Genomic DNA, 18,389 nt, shown 5'->3' with positions numbered 1-18,389 from the left:
GTCGTACCCTTCTGCAGCTTCTTGCTGTCTTGGGTAGATCAGTTCCCTTAGTGCGTAAGTGATACACCTGATTTCCAGTTGTGCACCAGTAGAAGTTGTTAAGGGATGCAGGTGACATGCCAAATTGTCAGCATAAGGGCCAAGCAGATTTCCTTGCCTGGGTACTACACATCCAGGGCAGGCGTTGGGATACATCAACAAATACAAGATGCTTGCAGAATTGCTCTTGCAAATTTTTTAACCGACTGTAGATGAAATGTAAATTAGCCAAATTAGCTGGGAAGATGCCAGAACAATCGCAATGCTGGTAATTCATAACACATTTGGCTTCATTCTCACACTTCAAATCCCTGACACACACATATTTTCCCTGCTGCTCATTATTAGTTAAATGATTCCCTCCTATTAAAGATATCTTGTGTGGTAAACCATTGTTATGTATAATTGTCTGGTCAGGCATACCTATTGGCCGGCTGTGCCTGTGGCCCCTCCCCACAGGCTCCTGTATAAAGGTGACTGCTCCTCAGCCCCCTGCAGCACAGTGCAAGGCAACCGAACGGTATGGATGTGCTTGTGTTCTTAAGTGAATAAAAGCCTATGAGCTGCTCTACAATAGTCTTTTGAGTAATTGTTGCTGTGGCCCCTCGGTTACAGGTGATTTCAGATTATAAGTGAGGGGAATGTCTGCCACTGTTCATGAATCCGAGAAGGAAGGGATGCTGTTGATGTGACTATGGAGCTGTGGCCGACTATGGACAGAGACATCCTCTGCTGCGTCTCCCTTCCCATCATTGCCGGTTGGAGGACTTCCTTGCAATAGTACAGCACAGGAAGAGGCCCTTTGGCCCATGTGTCTGTACCGAACATGTTCAATCAAACAAAAGCTCTGATGGTTGCACCTCATACAGATCTCTCCAACCCCTTAACTGGATTCATCTATCTGCTTCCACCACTACGCCTGGCAGCCTGTTCTAGCATCTTCTGTGTAAAAATGTTTGCCCTGCACATCTCCCTTAAACTTCCTTTCACTCAGTTTAAATGTATGCCCTCTCGTGTTCTCTGGGGAACAGGTTCTGACTGTTTACCCTAACAACGCCTCTCATGATTTAAACACCTCTGATAGCTCCTACACTGCAGAGAAAACAACCCTTCTGGGAATTGCGAGGATGCATTGAATACCTCCAGTAATACCTGGGCTTGCATACTCGAGTTGGAGGACAACAATGGAACAACCCCTCATTTGATGGATTTTCCTGTGATTGACAAGGAAGTTAGTGGTCAATCCACTTACCCAGTGGTTACGTTTCACACGCATCTCATGCCTTACTGCATCACCACCAGTCACCAAGCCCTTCTGTTCCTCTGTCCCTCACCCATGTATCCAGTTTCCTCAAGTGAGAGGGCTGTCAACGCAAACATGCTTGATCCTGAGGGGCGAGTGCGAGGTAAGTTCAAAAACATCTTGGGTCATTTATCATGCAAATAAATACACAGCAAAGTTCTGTCACCCACCTATGGGAAAGATACCATAAAGCTGGAAAAGGTGCAGAAAAGATTTACAAGAATGTTATCAGGACTGGCAGGCTTGAATGATAAATGGGTGAGTTTAGCTGGGACTTTTCTCCCTGGTGCAGGGGAGGCTGGAGGAACTTTATGCAGGTTCATAAAACCATTAGGGAACTAGATAAAGTATGGCATTTTTCCCAGGGTATGGAATCTAAAACCAGGGGGATTTAAGGTGAGAGAGGAAAGATTTGAAAGAGAATGGAAGGGCACTTTTTTCACCAGAGGGTGGTGGGCACATGGATCAAGCTCCCAGTGGAAGTGGTAGAGGTGGGTGCAATTGTGTTAATTTATAAAAGATTTGGATGGGTCCACGGATAGGAAAGATTCAGAGGGATATGGGCCACAAGGGGGACAAGTTATGGAAGACAACTTGGTCAGCAAAGATGTTAGGCCAAAGGGGCCTGCCTCCATGCTGCAAAACTGTACGACTCTGTTGTGATAAGCAAACCTTCTCACATTAATTGACATAATGACATGGTGGGAATGGAGAAAATGGTATGGAACAAAGACGTCATAACTTTACTATGTTGTGGTTCACTCAGGAGTCTGATAACAGCAGAAATGAAACTGTCCTAGAATCTAGTGGTGCACTTATGAATCTTCTTTGTGGCGGGAGAGGCGGATGAAGAGAGTGTGGCCAGGATGGGATGAGCCCTTTAATATGTTGGCTGCTTCTCCAAATAAATGGGAGTTTATAGATGGAGTCGATAGAGGGGATGTGTTTGATGGCCTGAGCCACATTTGTGGAAGAATCTAGAACTGAGGGGAGCTGTTCAAAAGTAAGGAGCTACCTGGTTCACACCAAGATGAGGGGAAAAGAACTCTTGTCAGCAAGTTTGTGTCATTGGAACTCTTTTCCTCAAGGGGCTGTGGTGGTACACCACCGGCCTACTGCAGGGGGCAACCTCTGTACCTGCAGGAGTGTAAGGGGACAGGACAATACCTGGCCGGCTGTCAATCAGTCAGCCTGAATGGATCAAGCCCCACCCGGTCGGGTGTCAATCACCCTCTGGGACATAAGCCTGCGCCGAGACCTCACACAGAATTGCTGCAGCCACAGCCAGCCTGGCTCTGTGGAAGTCTTTGTGGATTAAAGCCTGCCTGTCCCGGATCGGACTCGTTCGAGCCTGCAGCTGACGTGGACATTTACCCCCCTCCATAAATCTTCGTCCGCAAAGCCAAGCCAAAGAATACAGTCTTTACCTTGTGTGTGTGTGATTCTGTCTAACCGCGCACCACAGGGGCTGAAGCTGAAAACAAATGTGTGTGCAGAATGATGATTGATGAGTAAGGAGGTGAAAGGTCACCAGGAGTCGGGAATGAGTAGTTAAGATGATGTCACACCAGCCATGATCAGATTAAATGGTAGAGCAGGACAAGGGGATACTCCTTACATAGATGTAAATAAATGTCTCTTCACCAGAGGTTGCCTTGGGACACACAAGCCAGCTCTGTGAAGTCAGAAGGAAGAATGGATTGGTGAGGGGGTCACTTTCTATTGTGAGCTTGGTGGATACTAAGGATATCAGTGTTTAACACGGTGATGGAGGCAAGAGGACCACGGGAGGTAGGGGAAAGGAGCTGGCATGAGGTAATCAGTCAGGTAAAACCATCAGCATTACAGGTGGGCAGTCTCCAGATTGGTTCACCCGTGAGAATATGAAGCCAAAATCAGATTTCCCCCGTGATCGGCAGAAACACAATGGACAATTTTCAGGTCAATTTAACACACCAAACAAAGTAATAATAATCAGTATCAGAGGAGCTAAAACAGAACAATCGCTAATGAGGAAGGTGAAGGCAGCTAGTATATCTGTAAATGTTTTGCAATAAAGGAGATTTAGAAATGACTATATTTTAGTTATTTTGATATTCTGACAAGTTGACTTCTCTTTATTTATCCCATCCAGTTCTTCTGTAATTTAAATCCTTACTCAAGTCCGCCTCCTTTTAGAACCATAGAATGCTACAGCACAGTAACAGGCTCTTCAGCCCATTTAGTCTGTGCCAAACTATTATTCTGCCATGTCCCATTGACCTGCACCTGAACAATATCTCTCCATACCCCTCCCATCCATGTGCCTGTCCAATTTCTTCTTAAATGTTGAAATTGAGCATGCATTCACCACTTCAGCTGGCAGCTAATTGCATAGTCTCACCACCCTCTGTATGAATAAGTTCCCCCCAATTTTCCCTTTAAACATTTCACCTTTCGCCCTTAACTCACGTCCTCTAGTTCTTGCATCAGTGGAAAAAGCCTGCTTGTATTTACTCTATCGATACCCTTCATAATTTTGTGTACAGAATGTTTCTTGAGGGAGCAATCCCAGCCCATTCAATCATCCTAAAGGGGTATGAGCCCCCAGTTCCAATGACCATTGAGCACTTCTAGAAGTGCCTCTGTACGTACAGGGACCAGAATTGCCTGTGAGGTTCCAAGTGTGACATTACTAAAATCCGACACAAATATAACATCTCTGCACATCGGTTCAATCCCTCTGTGGATTATAAAGAAGAGCATTACCAGTAGACAAACTGCGCAGGATATGAAGAAAGTTCAAAAGCACAGTGCAGGGCATTGAGAAAAGTGCAATCAATATTTGCCAATGTGAGACCCATCCAGGAGCATGATAACAGCAGGAAAGAAACTGCCCTGGAATATAAAGATTCATGTTTTCAAACTTGTGTATCTTCTCCCTGACAACAGTGGGGAGAAGAGAGTGTGGTGAGGATGGGATGAATCCATTTATATTTTGGTGGCAAAGACCATGCGAGATATTGGCAGGTCAGTGGAGGGGAAGTCGGATATCCTGATGGCGTGGGATAGATTTCAGATTGATTGATTGTGCCATTCACAACTCAGAATTCCATTTATTTCATTTTTCTTTTGTTTACCCTACATGAGGGCAGAAGTCTAAGTGAAGGGGAAATATATATGAGACCTTTTACACAAAGAGAAAGGGAAATGAGCTACCAGAGGGAGTGGTGGAGGGAAGTACAATTACAACATTCAAAAGATATTTAGGTGGGCACATTTATAAGAATTTCAGAGATATGGAGCCAATGTAGGCAAATAGGAGTAGTTCAGATGGGAAACTTGGTTGACACAAAGTTAATAAAATTGTTGAACTTGTATGGGTACAAGAGTCACTGTGGATATTGCAGAGGACAATTTGGAGAATGGAACCATGAGTAGGATTCGAACAGAGACTGTACCACACGCAGGACAAGAAGGCAGGCATTGCTGGGACCTGTGCATGTGCCCATGGCAACAGCCTGGATCTGGAGGATATGGGAGGAGTCAAAGAAGTCTTGAAGTGTAAGGTGTTGATAAAGGGTCTTGAACTGAAAAGTTGACTGACCATTTCTCTCCACAGATGCTGCCTGGCCAGCTGAGCCCCTCCACTGTGGATCTTTCACCCTGTCTGGGATCGTCAAACTTGAGTCACAGCCAGCTGTTGGGAGAGGTTTGGGGTCAGATTCTCATCTTGGAAACAGTGCCAATTATAGCCTCGCGAGATGGAAATGTCTAAAAAGCTAAAGAATTGAAACAGGAGATCAATCTACTAAATCCACCCATCATTTGTTATAATGGAATCAGGCCATTGTTTGAGTGAACTTACCCATTATAACCTTTGGAAGAGGAAATGTGTCTCTATCTTAATGATGACTAGATTCTGTTACTTTCTCCAAGCATTTTAATCTGACAGGAAACAGCAATGAGACAGAAAGAAATTCATAAATTAACCACTTCCAGAGCACAGTGAGGAATGCTTCCTCAAAGCCCACCAGGTCTCCCCTATCTGCTTCAATCTTCCTACAACAGGCCCTAGGTAGCATGAATAAAAGCTCTCACGACTGGAGGGAGAACAGTTATTAGCTTATAACTAAGGGGGTAGGGTTTGGCAGTAGTCTTTAGAAGGGTTCTGGGTTTGGACGAGAAACCAGGGTTATATGTGGGCAGATGGGGGCGGAGCTGGGAGGCAGGGTCAACCATCAGCACAACACACTACCAGTGAATCCCAGTTCACTGCATCCTGTATCCAGCTATCCACCAGCTAAACCCATCTTCTCCTCACCACAAGGTCTTTACTTCCAGTGAGCATCACCCCGTCACCCAGACACAACCTCTTCTCGCTGCTAATGTCAGTGATGGAAGCTTGAAGTCCAGCCCTTCTTGGTTCAAGAACAGTTTTTTTTTCCAAAAGCAGTCAGGCTCTACCCTAACGATAAACTACTCTGGGACCACCAAAAAATGCCTTTCTGCTCTATTGTAACTCCATTTTCCTTTTTTTTCTTGCACTATGTACATTGTACAATGCATATGACGCAAATGTCATTACTATTATATGTGGTCACCCATCTGGTAGTGCCGGTGTCATATTCCCAGAAGTGATTTCGCCAAAACACAATGCCAAAGTGTATCAACCTCACACAGTGCATCTTAACTCAAGCTTCTTCCCCATTCTTCTGTCTTTAATCAATATTAAAATCAGCCGAGACTTGCCTAATTTTCCAGCCATGTTCATTCTGCAAAGGAAAGAAAACAGCTGCAGCTAAGAGCTTTATGGAGACAGATAATGAAATTCTTGTCCTGGTGATCAACCACTGACCTCCCTCGTGGCTACAATGCCGCTTAAGTGCATGCCACAACTTCAATGGACATTGCGACCAACACGAACTGCGGAAAACATGAAAATACATCATTAACATGTCAAAATCCACTTAGTCACAGCTCAAGCACTGAAATATGCTACACGGTATTTATACAGGCAGACCCACTCTCAATAATGACTAGACCAAGGTCATTAGTTAACGAATTAAAATGAGACCTTGAACCTGAGCAACCAAGCTCTTGTGGCAATTTACGTCCAGTTCAGGGAGGCACATTTCAGAAGCACGTGGATGTTTTGTTGGCAAGCCATCTGCCAAATTTACATAGTTATTGAAAGTAACCTTGCTCTAGAATAAAAGCACAGATTATAAAGGAAACCAGAATCCATCTATATGAAATGAAATGGAAATAGTTGTGACAGGTGGCTTCCAAAGCCAATGTCTTGAAATTTTTGCACAAGCCTTCAATAAGCCATATCACGTGTGCACACACACACATATCTTCACACACAAGCACACACACAAGCACACACACACACACACACACACATATATTCACAGAAACCCACACATACATACATATATTCACACACACACACACACACACACATACATATATTCGCACACACCCACACATGCATACACACATATATTCACACACAGACATCTTTCTTTGGCTTGGCTTCGCGGACGAAGATTTATGGAGGGGGTAAAAGTCCACGTCAGCTGCAGGCTCGTTTGTGGCTGACAAGTCCGATGCGGGACAGGCAGACACGGTTGCAGCGGCTGCAGGGGAAAATTGGTTGGTTGGGGTTGGGTGTTGGGTTTTTCCTCCTTTGCCTTTTGTCAGTGAGGTGGGCTCTGCGGTCTTCTTCAAAGGAGGTTGCTGCCCGCCAAACTGTGAGGCGCCAAGATGCACGGTTTGAGGCGATATCAGCCCACTGGCGGTGGTCAATGTGGCAGGCACCGACATTTCTTTAGGCAGTCCTTGTACCTTTTCTTTGGTGCACCTCTGTCACGGTGGCCAGTGGAGAGCTCGCCATATAACACGATCTTGGGAAGGTGATGGTCCTCCATTCTGGAGACGTGACCCATCCAGCGCAGCTGGATCTTCAGCAGCGTGGACTCGATGCTGTTGACCTCTGCCATCTCGAGTACTTCGACGTTAGGGATGAAAGCGCTACAATGGATGTTGAGGATGGAGCTGGTGGAAGCGTTCTAGGAGCCGTAGGTGATGCCGGTAGAGGACCCATGATTCGGAGCCGAACAGGAGTGTGGGTATGACAACGGCTCTGTATACGCTTATCTTTGTGAGGTTTTTCAGTTGGTTGTTTTTCCAGACATACATACATATTATCACACACACCCACACATACATACACACACACATATACACACATATATTCATACACACACATACATACATATATTCACACACACACATACATATATTCACACACACACATACATCTTTTCTTTCTTTGGCTTGGCTTCGCGGACGAAGATTTATGGAGGGGGTAAAAAGTCCACGTCAGCTGCAGGCTCGTTTGTGGCTGACAAGTCCGATGCGGGACAGGCAGACACGATTGCAGCGGTTGCAAGGGAAAATTGGTTGATTGGGGTTGGGTGTTGGGTTTTTCCTCCTTTGCCTTTTGTCAGTGAGGTGGGCTCTGCGGTCTTCTTCAAAGGAGGTTGCTGCCCGCCAAACTGTGAGGCGCCAAGATGCACGGTTTGAGGCGTTATCAGCCCACTGGCGGTGGTCAATGTGGCAGGCACCAAGAGATTTCTTTAGGCAGTCCTTGCACCTTTTCTTTGGTGCACCTCTGTCACGGTGGCCAGTGGAGAGCTCGCCATATAACACGATCTTGGGAAGGCGATGGTCCTCCATTCTGGAGACGTGACCCACCCAGTGCAGCTGGATTTTCAGCAGCGTGGACTCGATGCTGTCGACCTCTGCCATCTCGAGTACTTCGACGTTAGGGGTGTAAGCGCTCCAATGGATGTTGAGGATGGAGTGGAGACAACGCTGGTGGAAGCGTTCTAGGAGCCGTAGGTGGTGCCGGTAGAGGACCCATGATTCGGAGCCGAACAGGAGTGTGGGTATGACAACGGCTCTGTATACGCTTATCTTTGTGAGGTTTTTCAGTTGGTTGTTTTTCCAGACTCTTTTGTGTAGTCTTCCAAAGGCGCTATTTGCCTTGGTGAGTCTGTTGTCTATCTCATTGTCGATCCTTGCATCTGATGAAATGGTGCAGCCGAGATAGGTAAACTGGTTGACCGTTTTGAGTTTTGTGTGCCCGATGGAGATGTGGGGGGGCTGGTAGTCATGGTGGGGAGCTGGCTGATGGAGGACCTCAGTTTTCTTCAGGCTGACTTCCAGGCCAAACATTTTGGCAGTTTCCGCAAAGCAGGACGTCAAGCGCTGAAGAGCTGGCTCTGAATGGGCAACTAAAGCGGCATCATCTGCAAAGAGTAGTTCACGGACAAGTTTCTCTTGTGTCTTGGTGTGAGCTTGCAGGCGCCTCAGATTGAAGAGACTGCCATCCGTGCGGTACCGGATGTAAACAGCGTCTTCATTGTTGGGGTCTTTCATGGCTTGGTTCAGCATCATGCTGAAGAAGATTGAAAAGAGGGTTGGTGCGAGAACACAGCCTTGCTTCACGCCATTGTTAATGGAGAAGGGTTCAGAGAGCTCATTGCTGTATCTGACCCGACCTTGTTGGTTTTCGTGCAGTTGGATAATCATGTTGAGGAACTTTGGGGAACATCCGATGCGCTCTAGTATTTGCCAAAGCCCTTTCCTGCTCACGGTATCGAAGGCTTTGGTGAGGTCAACAAAGGTGATGTAGAGTCCTTTGTTTTGTTCTCTGCACTTTTCTTGGAGCTGTCTGAGGGCAAAGACCATGTCAGTGGTTCCTCTGTTTGCGCTAAAGCCGCACTGTGATTCTGGGAGAATATTCTCGGCGACACTAGGTATTATTCTATTTAGTAGAATCCTAGCGAAGATTTTGCCTGCAATGGAGAGCAACGTGATTCCCCTGTAGTTTGAGCAGTCTGATTTCTCGCCTTTGTTTTTGTACAGGGTGATGATGGTGGCATCACGAAGATCCTGAGGCAGTTTACCTTGGTCCCAACAAAGCTTGAAAAATTCATGCAGTTTGGCATGCAGAGTTTTGCCGCCAGCCTTCCAGACTTCTGGGGGGATTCCATCCATACCTGCTGCTTTGCCACTTTTCAGTTGTTCGATTGCCTTATATGTCTCATCCAGGGTGGGAACCTCATCCAGCTCTAGCCTTAGGGGCTGTTGAGGGAGCTGGAGCAGGGCGGAATCTTGGACTGAGCGGTTGGCACTGAAAAGAGATTGGAAGTGTTCTGACCATCGGTTGAGGATGGAGATCTTGTCGCTGAGGAGGACTTTGCCGTCTGAGCTGCGCAGCGGGCTTTGGACTTGTGGTGAGTGTCCGTACACAGCCTTTAGAGCCTCGTAGAAACCCCTGAAGTCGCCAATGTCCGCGCTGAGCTGTGTTCGTTTGGCGAGGCTAGTCCACCACTCATTTTGGATCTCCCGGAGTTTGCGCTGAAGATGGCTGCATGCGCGACGGAAGGCTTGTTTCTTCTCTGGACAGGACAGCTTTGTAAGGTGAGCCTGGTGGGCAGCTCGCTTCTTTGCCAGCAGCTCCTGGATTTCCTGGCTGCTTTCGTCAAACCAGTCCTTGTTTTTCCTGGAGGAGAAGCCCAGTACCTCTTCAGTGGATTGCAGTATGGTAGTCTTCAACTGATCCCAGAGGGTTTCAGGGGACGGGTCCGTGAGGCGGGTTGCAACGTTGAGCTTTGCTTTGAGGTTTGCCTGGAAGTTTCCTCTCGCTTCGTCTGACTGCAGGTTTCCAACATTGAACCTCTTTCTGGGGGCTTTATTGTTCCTGGGCTTTGGCTTGAAGTGAAGGTTGAGCTTGCAGCGAACCAGCCGGTGGTCAGTGTGGCATTCCGCGCTAGGCATGACCCTGGTGTGGAGCACATCTTGTTTGTCACTTTCTCGCACCAGGATGTAGTCCAGGAGGTGCCAGTGTTTGGATCGGGGATGCATCCAGGTGGTCTTAAGGCTGTCCCTCTGCTGAAAAAGGGTGTTTGTAATGACAAGTCGCTGTTCTGCGCAGAGCTCCAACAGGAGGCGCCCATTGTCGTTGCACTTGCCGACGCCATGCTTGCCCAGGATTCCTGGCCAGGTTTCTGAGTCTTTGCCGACACGAGCGTTGAAGTCGCCCAGGATGACAACCTTGTTGGCTGTAGGGGTACGTTGGATGAGGTTGCGCAGGTCGGTGTAGAACTTGTTCTTTTCTGCTGGTTCCGCCTGGAGGGTTGGAGCATAGACACTGATGAGGGTGATGTGACGCTTGTTTTGAAGTGGGAGTCGCATGGACATGATTCGGTCCGAGAGGCCTGTCGGAAGGTTTTCGAGTTTGGAGGCAATGAAGCTCTTGACCATGAAGCCTACACCAGATAGGCGTCGTTCATCCGAAGGCTTGCCAGACCAGTAGAGTGTGTAGCCCGCGCCGCGTTCTTGGAGGCTGCCTACATCTGCCAGGCGGACTTCACTGAGAGCGGCTATGTCGATGTCAAGTCTGAGGAGTTCATGTGCAATGAGGGCAGACCGACGTTCAGGTCGGTGGCTGTCAGCCTTGTCTAGCATGGTTCTGATGTTCCAGCATGCTAGCTTGAGTTTGTGAGCATCTTTTGAGGGGGAGGACGTGGAGGGGGAGGACGTGGAGGGGGAGGACGTGGACCTGTCCTCGGGCCTGCGCAAAGGAGCTTTTAGGTGGAGTGCAGTGCGCGCAGTACTGGCCCCACCCTTTACACCCATGGTTCGTGTGCCATGGCCAAGCAAGCTGGGATGTGGCAGCGAGGTCCTTGGGTCGTAGGTTTTATATCGGAGTGGCCTTCTCCTATGCAGGTTTCTTACCCGGGCTGGAGGGGCCTGCCTCCCCTCCTAGGTCGGTCCATACTGCCCGGACCGGGGCCGAGGCCGCCGCAGTTCACCCTGTGCCTGGATTGGGGCCGCCGCCTCCCACTCTCTGCCCGGATCGGGGCCTTCACCTGCCCCACTCGACCGAGGCCGGGGCCGCCGTCTCCCCCTGGCTCCTGCCCGGATCGGGGCCGCCGCCGTCTACCCTTCGCCCGGACCGGGGCCGGGGCCGGGGACACACATACATACATACATATATTCACACACACCCACACATACATACACACATATATTCACACACACATACATACATATATATATTCACACACACCCACAAAAACATACACACATATATTCACACACACATACACATACATATTCACACACATACATACATATATTCACACACACCCACACATACATATACACATATATTCACACACACATACATACATATATATATTAACACACACCTACACATATATTCACACACATACACACACATACATACATAAATTCACACACACCCACACATACATACACACATACATTCACACACATACATACATACATTCACACACACCCACAAATACATACACACATATATTCACACACACACACACACACACACATATTTTTATATTATATATATAAATATATATATATACACACACACACACACACACACACACACACACACACACACACACACACACACACATATATATGAGAGAGAGAGAGAGAGAGATATACAATTATTTTCCCAATAACCTTGAATTTCTTACATATCTAAAAGTATATCTAACTGTACCTTAAGGCAGCCTCCACTGTTTCCTTGCACAGATATTTCTGTGGATTCACTAATCACTGGGAAAAAAAGTTCCTCTTCATCCCTGTCCTAAATTTACTCCCCAAATTTCAAATATTGAAGCCATGCCCCCAATTTCTCATCTCACCTACCAATGGAAACAACTTTCCTGCCTCATGAGAATTAGTAAACAATGAATGGGGAAATGTATCAAACTTCCAAATTCGGAAGGAACAGAAATGCACCAAGTTACAATTTATACCAGCATCAATTCTGGATTTTCTTCTAGATTAAACGCACCCATGTTCCTCTCTAACTTTTCAATCTCTTCCAGCTATTGAACTACTGAACATTTCTTCCTCCTTCTCAGTGGAAGATGACTCTTCAAATACCTTCAGACACTATTACCTATTTTCCCCACAACCCCAGCATCTCTCTCTCTCTCTCTGCACCTTTGAAAGTCCCCCCCGATTGACTCTGTTAGCCCCACCCAAACCCACAGAGATCCTCTGCTCAGATCTCCTCCCCCTCTTACTTTCCTACTCCAATTTGAATTTGACTCCAATTTAAAAGAAGGCCCCCGGAAGGATTCTGTTGTGTAAACACAGTATCACTATTGCCCATTTGCTTATACTACCAATATTATAGATCAAACTCAGGGAGCATATGAAAAGGAGATTGCAGTTTAGGAGAATTATACTCACCTCATTGATCCAATGCTTTCTGGTGTCTCTTTGTGCTTGTAATATGGATTAATATCATGCAATTTGGCTAAGGGAATCATCAGGGATATGAGAAAAATGTCATGAAGCTTCTGGGTATTAGAAGAATAACCAACGATAATCCTCTGAGGAGATTTGACACATTGGGGAGAGACTACTGGTTAAATTGTACGTGAGCAGTGAAATAAATCAATAGGTCCTTGCCCTATTCTGTATATCCTGACTGCTCTGACACAATCACACATCAAAGTAACTACATTTATATTCCTGCAGAAACAAAATAAAGCCCCCTTTTTGTCTGTTCAAAAATTCTATAATCCGGAAACCTACACGAGAAGATCCCTTCTTCAATAGTATAATTCTTTAGGGCATTTCACTTTTAACATCTGATCCTTTTGTTATTATCAAATGCAGAATATGTTAGCAACATTTTGTTATGCAGTGTTTGCAGAGAGATTTATTCAGACATGCTGCCAATTTACATTATATTTTCAATGGTTTTCTAAGATTTGCTGAGCTGCTACCTTGCTAATGAGAGGGAATGGGAGAATACAGTGTTAGTCCACCCCCAAAATAGTTTCCCCCTTTCTTTTTGCCCCTTGATAGTCCGTGCAAAGTGCAGAACATTTCCTCTGGTATTTTCTCTTGTTCTCGAGCGCTCAGAACTCCTTCGTTCATGATTTCATAACTTCTACTCAAATTCACTGCAAACAACAGATTAGGCTAAAGACGTGTGTGTTGCACCCAAATTTTGACGCAGGTCATTCTTCAAAAGCAGTGAACAAATGAGCTCAAATGGATGCCAATGGGTTCCACAAAGCACCTGCTGCACCACCAATGAGTACAAATTAGTTCTAATTGCCAGTAATGAATAGTAATAAATTTCAGTGAATACCAATGTCAGTTAAAGCAAACGGAACTGCAAGCGTACTCTCCCATTAATTCTTACTTGCTGCAGCTGCATAGGTACGCGAGATACACCTGACAATTGGATACATTATACCAAGACTATAAAGAAATACAAAATAATAGATAAATATTCACAGTTGCAGTTAGAGCAGAAGAAATGGGATTTCAAACATGTATACAGATCTTTTGGTGATCCTGGAATAGTTTATGGTTAGGGCAGTACAGGCACTTTCAAGAGTCTGATTGTCGTTGGATAAAAGCTGCTCTTGAATTAGAGGTTCTGAACTTCAGGCTATTGTACCTTCTGCCTGAAGGGTACGGCGAGAAGAGGCTGTGGCCAGGGTGGGTGGGGGGGAGGGGGTGGTTCTTAATGCTGTTGGCTGCCTAATTGAGGCAGTGCCTCTCATAGATGTCTTCAGTGGACGGAGGAGGGGAGGTTGAAGCCTGCAATCGACATGGGTAGTTTGCCACTTTCTGTAGCCTTCTGGGCACTGGAGTTTCCAACCCAGGCCATGATGTGGTATACTTTCCACAGTACTCCTGTAGAGTTTACGACAACATTCTGGACTTCTCAGATAGTAGAGGTGTTGGTGTGCCTTCTTCATGGTTACCTCAATGTGCTGGCACCAGGAGAGGTCATCCAATATATGGAGTTCCAGGAATGTGAAGGTACCTCACCACCATCACCCCGTCAATGAACAGAGTTGTGCATACCCTCAGCCTTCCCTTTCTAAAGTAACATGTTGTGGTGTAACTTGGCAGCCAAGTTGTAGACAGCAAGATCCCACAATGTGACAACAGGCTATTTTAGGTTTGGCCATGACGAAAGAGTAATTGGAAGTCTTGTGGCTGATTATTCCTTAGAAATAATGATCTCAATATGATGGAATTCCAAATACATTTGACAGTGAACATTACAGGACTGAAACCTCTGACTTTCATCTCAAATAAGGGGAATTATAATGGTATGAAGGTGGACTTGTCTCAGGCAGACTGGGAAAATAAGATCAGAGGCGGATCAGTTGCATATATTTAACCAGCTCATCCATAGCACTCAGCAGAAATTTATCTGCATCTGGACGTTGTTTGAGTCTGATTAACATATTCCTTGTCTTTCAGAGACGTTTACTTTGAAAACTCTAATCTTCTAAGATAAAGTATGATACAACTCATTTTCCTCAGTGATCTTTTCGACAATATTATGCATGAATAATCTTTAAAATGACTTGAATTGTTCTTGCCTTTTTGTACAGTGAAACAGAATAGTTACTTCACATTTTGTCCACATAATGCAAAACTGTCATTTCCCCAAGGAGCTCAAATCAAATCATTGTGGATTATGTAATGTGCTGGAAATATTCATCAAAGTTGTGAACAACAGAGGTGATTTGTTTTAAATGTAATTTCTGGAAACAACAGTGAGGATAGAAGAATTCGGCCTGAATACCCAGCCAAATGGGATTAGTGTTGGTGAGGAAAGGGGTTAGTATGGATGTGGCCTGAAGGGCCTGTTTCTGTCTTCTTTGATTCTAAATGAACAACAAGCAAAATAAAACACAGTAATAAAGATCAGATCTTCTTCATCCAGTATATTTTGAGTACCCTTGGGGTTAAATGCACTGGAGATATTTTACTGATCTAATCAGTGTCATGTGTAATCGTGTTGAGATGGATATTGATTGTCTTAAGGAAGAAGAATTTAACGTGAAAGAGCTTTGGAATCCATCATCTAATATGGGAAAGACAACTTCACAATAGTCAGTCACAGGGATTCATACTCCTGCCAAAGCCCTGCTCTCTTTCTGGCTGGAAGGAGATGGATAAATCTCATAGATAAAGGGAGGCAGGAGACACTGGAGTGAAACCCCAACTTTGGGCCTTGGCAGCCTTCCATCCTATTGTGGCCCGGTGATCACCTCCATCATCTGGTGTGGTTGAACACCTCATCAGGGTGCAGTAGGCCTCTCACCACTGCTGCAGCTCCAAGCCATGAGCTGACAAGATGACAAGATCGTCAGCCACTGTTTTCCCTACATCTCTTCTGTTTTGTCTTTCCCCTTCTGATGCCCTCCAGTGATGCCCATTCTTGGTGGTGCTCTGCCAGCTGCCCGAAGCCTGTCCAGCAAGCCATAATCCAGTGGTCAGTTCATCAAGAGTGAGGGTGTTATCCATCCAATGAAAGTGGCCTATTCTCCCCTGGCAGGATAACAGATGTATACTGACAGAGCTCACATCTCTACCATGACGTATAGACAGACAGGAAAGTACATAAAGAGGCTATAGGGGATATTGATAGGTTAAGTGACTGGGTAAAGAGCGGGCATTTTTCTGTTCACTTTCAGGGTCCAGGCACTGCTGGCGAAGTTAGCGTCTATTGTCCATTCTTTGAGAAGTTGATCATGAGCCACTTTCTTGATCCTTCTGGTGAAGGTGCTCCCAAAAGCACTTCTAGGTAGGGAGTTCCATAGTTTAGACCCAGCAAGAATGAAAAGAAAAAAAGATCGACGTGGAAACATATAGATCTGTCCATTTTGTCAGGAAATGTAGAGAGGTATATTAGATAAATTATGAGAGATCTGAGATGCTAATTCACAAAGGCTTCCTCAAGTGATACCAGGCTGGTATCCAGATGAGGAATATTTGGATGAGCTGGGGTTGCATCCACCGGAGTTTAAGAGTAGTACATTAGTATAGGCATTGGTGGTGCCTTTTCAAAGCTCCAGGCACTCAACCTTGTCAATATAGTTTATTTATTCCTCCTCTGGATACTCCAGTTTCTTTTTGTAATATTTTATTAATCATTTTAAAATTGTTTAACAATCAACATCCATACAAAATACAAAACATCAAGAAAACCCATCCCTCCACCTACCTCCTCCTCTCTGTATGTCCAATTAAACAGTGAAAAAAAAAAATTCCCATAGAGACACGATAGTGCCACAATGTTAAAATCTTTACGGAGGTCTGCTGGCTAGTCAGTAGCGGTTGAAACGTTATGGTGGCGCCAGTGAGGTGCCTACATATTCTAAATAAGGCTGCCATATTTTTAGGAAGTTGTTATATCCCTTCACAAGACTGTATGTGACCTTTACAAGTGGAATGCAGGTGTTCCTTTCTGAAAACCACCGATCAATGAGGAGATGGGAATCAGATTTCCATGTTACTGCTATACATTTCCTGGCCACTCACAAGGCAGTTCCTGTGAATTTAATTTGGAAATTAGTTAGCAATCTACCCACACTTTTAAAGTTCCCAGAAGGCAGAGCTCTGGGTCTACTGGGAAGGTGACTTCTGTGATCTTAGTTAGGATGTCACAAAGGTCATACCAGAAGGTATGGAATTCCAGAATTATAGCCAACCTCATTTAAAAACACTTGATTAGAATATGGTGTGAGACCTGTGGAGGCTTTGGATGAAAAGGGGATTGTCACCGAAAATGTCTTTAAGCAAAACAAACTTATACCCATGACTTTGAACAAAGTCTGGCATCATAATGGGAAACGTCTGGAAGATTGCTTGGAAAATGAAGACTTTTCATGTTGTTTGAACAGTCAAGAAGAAATATGATTTGCCCAACAAGACTTTCTTTTGTTACCTTCTGTTAAGATCCTTCCTTAAGGACAGCTTGGGCCCTGAAATGACTTTATCAGGATTCACTGAAGTAGAGAGACTACTTCATGAATGAAGTGTATATAAATTTATTTCTAGAATGTACTTCTGGTTTGCATAAATCTAGAGTGAGATGGGAGTCAAATGTAGACATAACAATTGATGAACAACTCTCGTCAGATCTATGTCAAGGAAGTTTGTTGGCTACTATTAATGCTAAGTATAGACTGGTTCATCCATCAGCTGTTCCTCACCCCACAGAAATTACACCAATATAAATCCGAGTTATCAAAGACATGCTTTAAATGTGGTATAGAGGTTGGTTCCTTCTTACACTTTATCTGGCTCTGCACGAAGGCGATACTCCAGTTTCTTATCACTTAGCGAAGATCTGGTATGTACCACGGGTTAAATATCTTCTGTTTCAACAAGTGGCAAAAGAATTGAAGGGGGAGGGTGTTGATGGGCCTAATCTGATGTTACTGAACTACAAAGATATAAATACTGGGAAGAGGGGGACTGGCGCAGCCTGCAGGAGGCTTGAGGTCGGGGGACCTCCATGGGCTGCGGGCTACTAAGACCAGCTCTTGGGAGCCAGGTTTTGGAACCAGGTTTCAAGAGGGTTCTGAATGCAAGAAGGACTTCTGAAGCGCCTCGAGCATTGAAGCCTTCCTGACTGTGTCTGAAGTTTGGATCTGCAGCTCGGGTGCCGATGGATCGAACAGTGGCGCTATAGAGGCTGGAAACTAATCAACCGACACGCAGAGAGTCTGAAGGGGCTCTCTTTTGCTTCACTTTCTCTTTTACTGTAAGGGCACTGGGCCACACTAATGGCAACCTTTTGCCTTTAACGGCAGGCAGAAGGCAATTTCATGTAATATTACTTGATCTGCACTATTACATGACAATAAAAGAATCTGGATGGAGCTGCTCTGTAGGAGCTAGCATCCATTTGATGGGTTGAATGTACACCTACTATGTCATAGTAAGTAAAAATGAGAGGTGATAATGTTGAAATACATATTATCGTGATTAATCATGTACTTTGGTCAGGACATACAGCAGTGGAGGAAATTATGCTTTATGTATCACTAATACAGGACACTCCAAACCAATCAACTAATTAATGTACAGAAAGCTCCTGCAGTAATGTCGCTGCATAATATTTCACACAGTTTGGTGACTGTATCTCTCTCCTGCT

General features: G+C 45.2%; 1 long non-coding RNA gene across 1 annotated transcript; it reads left to right on the top strand.

Annotated features, from left to right (window-relative positions):
* Positions 1-521: 521 nt before the first annotated feature.
* On the top strand, positions 522-5,214 carry LOC138736483 (uncharacterized). The gene is made up of 2 exons (XR_011340307.1): positions 522-1,445; positions 4,944-5,214. It is a non-coding gene; the product is annotated as an uncharacterized lncRNA (long non-coding RNA).
* The last annotated feature ends 13,175 nt before the right edge of the window (positions 5,215-18,389 follow it).

This window comes from Narcine bancroftii, chromosome 6 (genome assembly GCF_036971445.1).
Source record: "Narcine bancroftii isolate sNarBan1 chromosome 6, sNarBan1.hap1, whole genome shotgun sequence".
In the NCBI taxonomy this organism is placed as follows: Eukaryota; Metazoa; Chordata; class Chondrichthyes; order Torpediniformes; family Narcinidae; genus Narcine; species Narcine bancroftii.
This window is presented reverse-complemented; position numbering and strand designations above follow the sequence as displayed.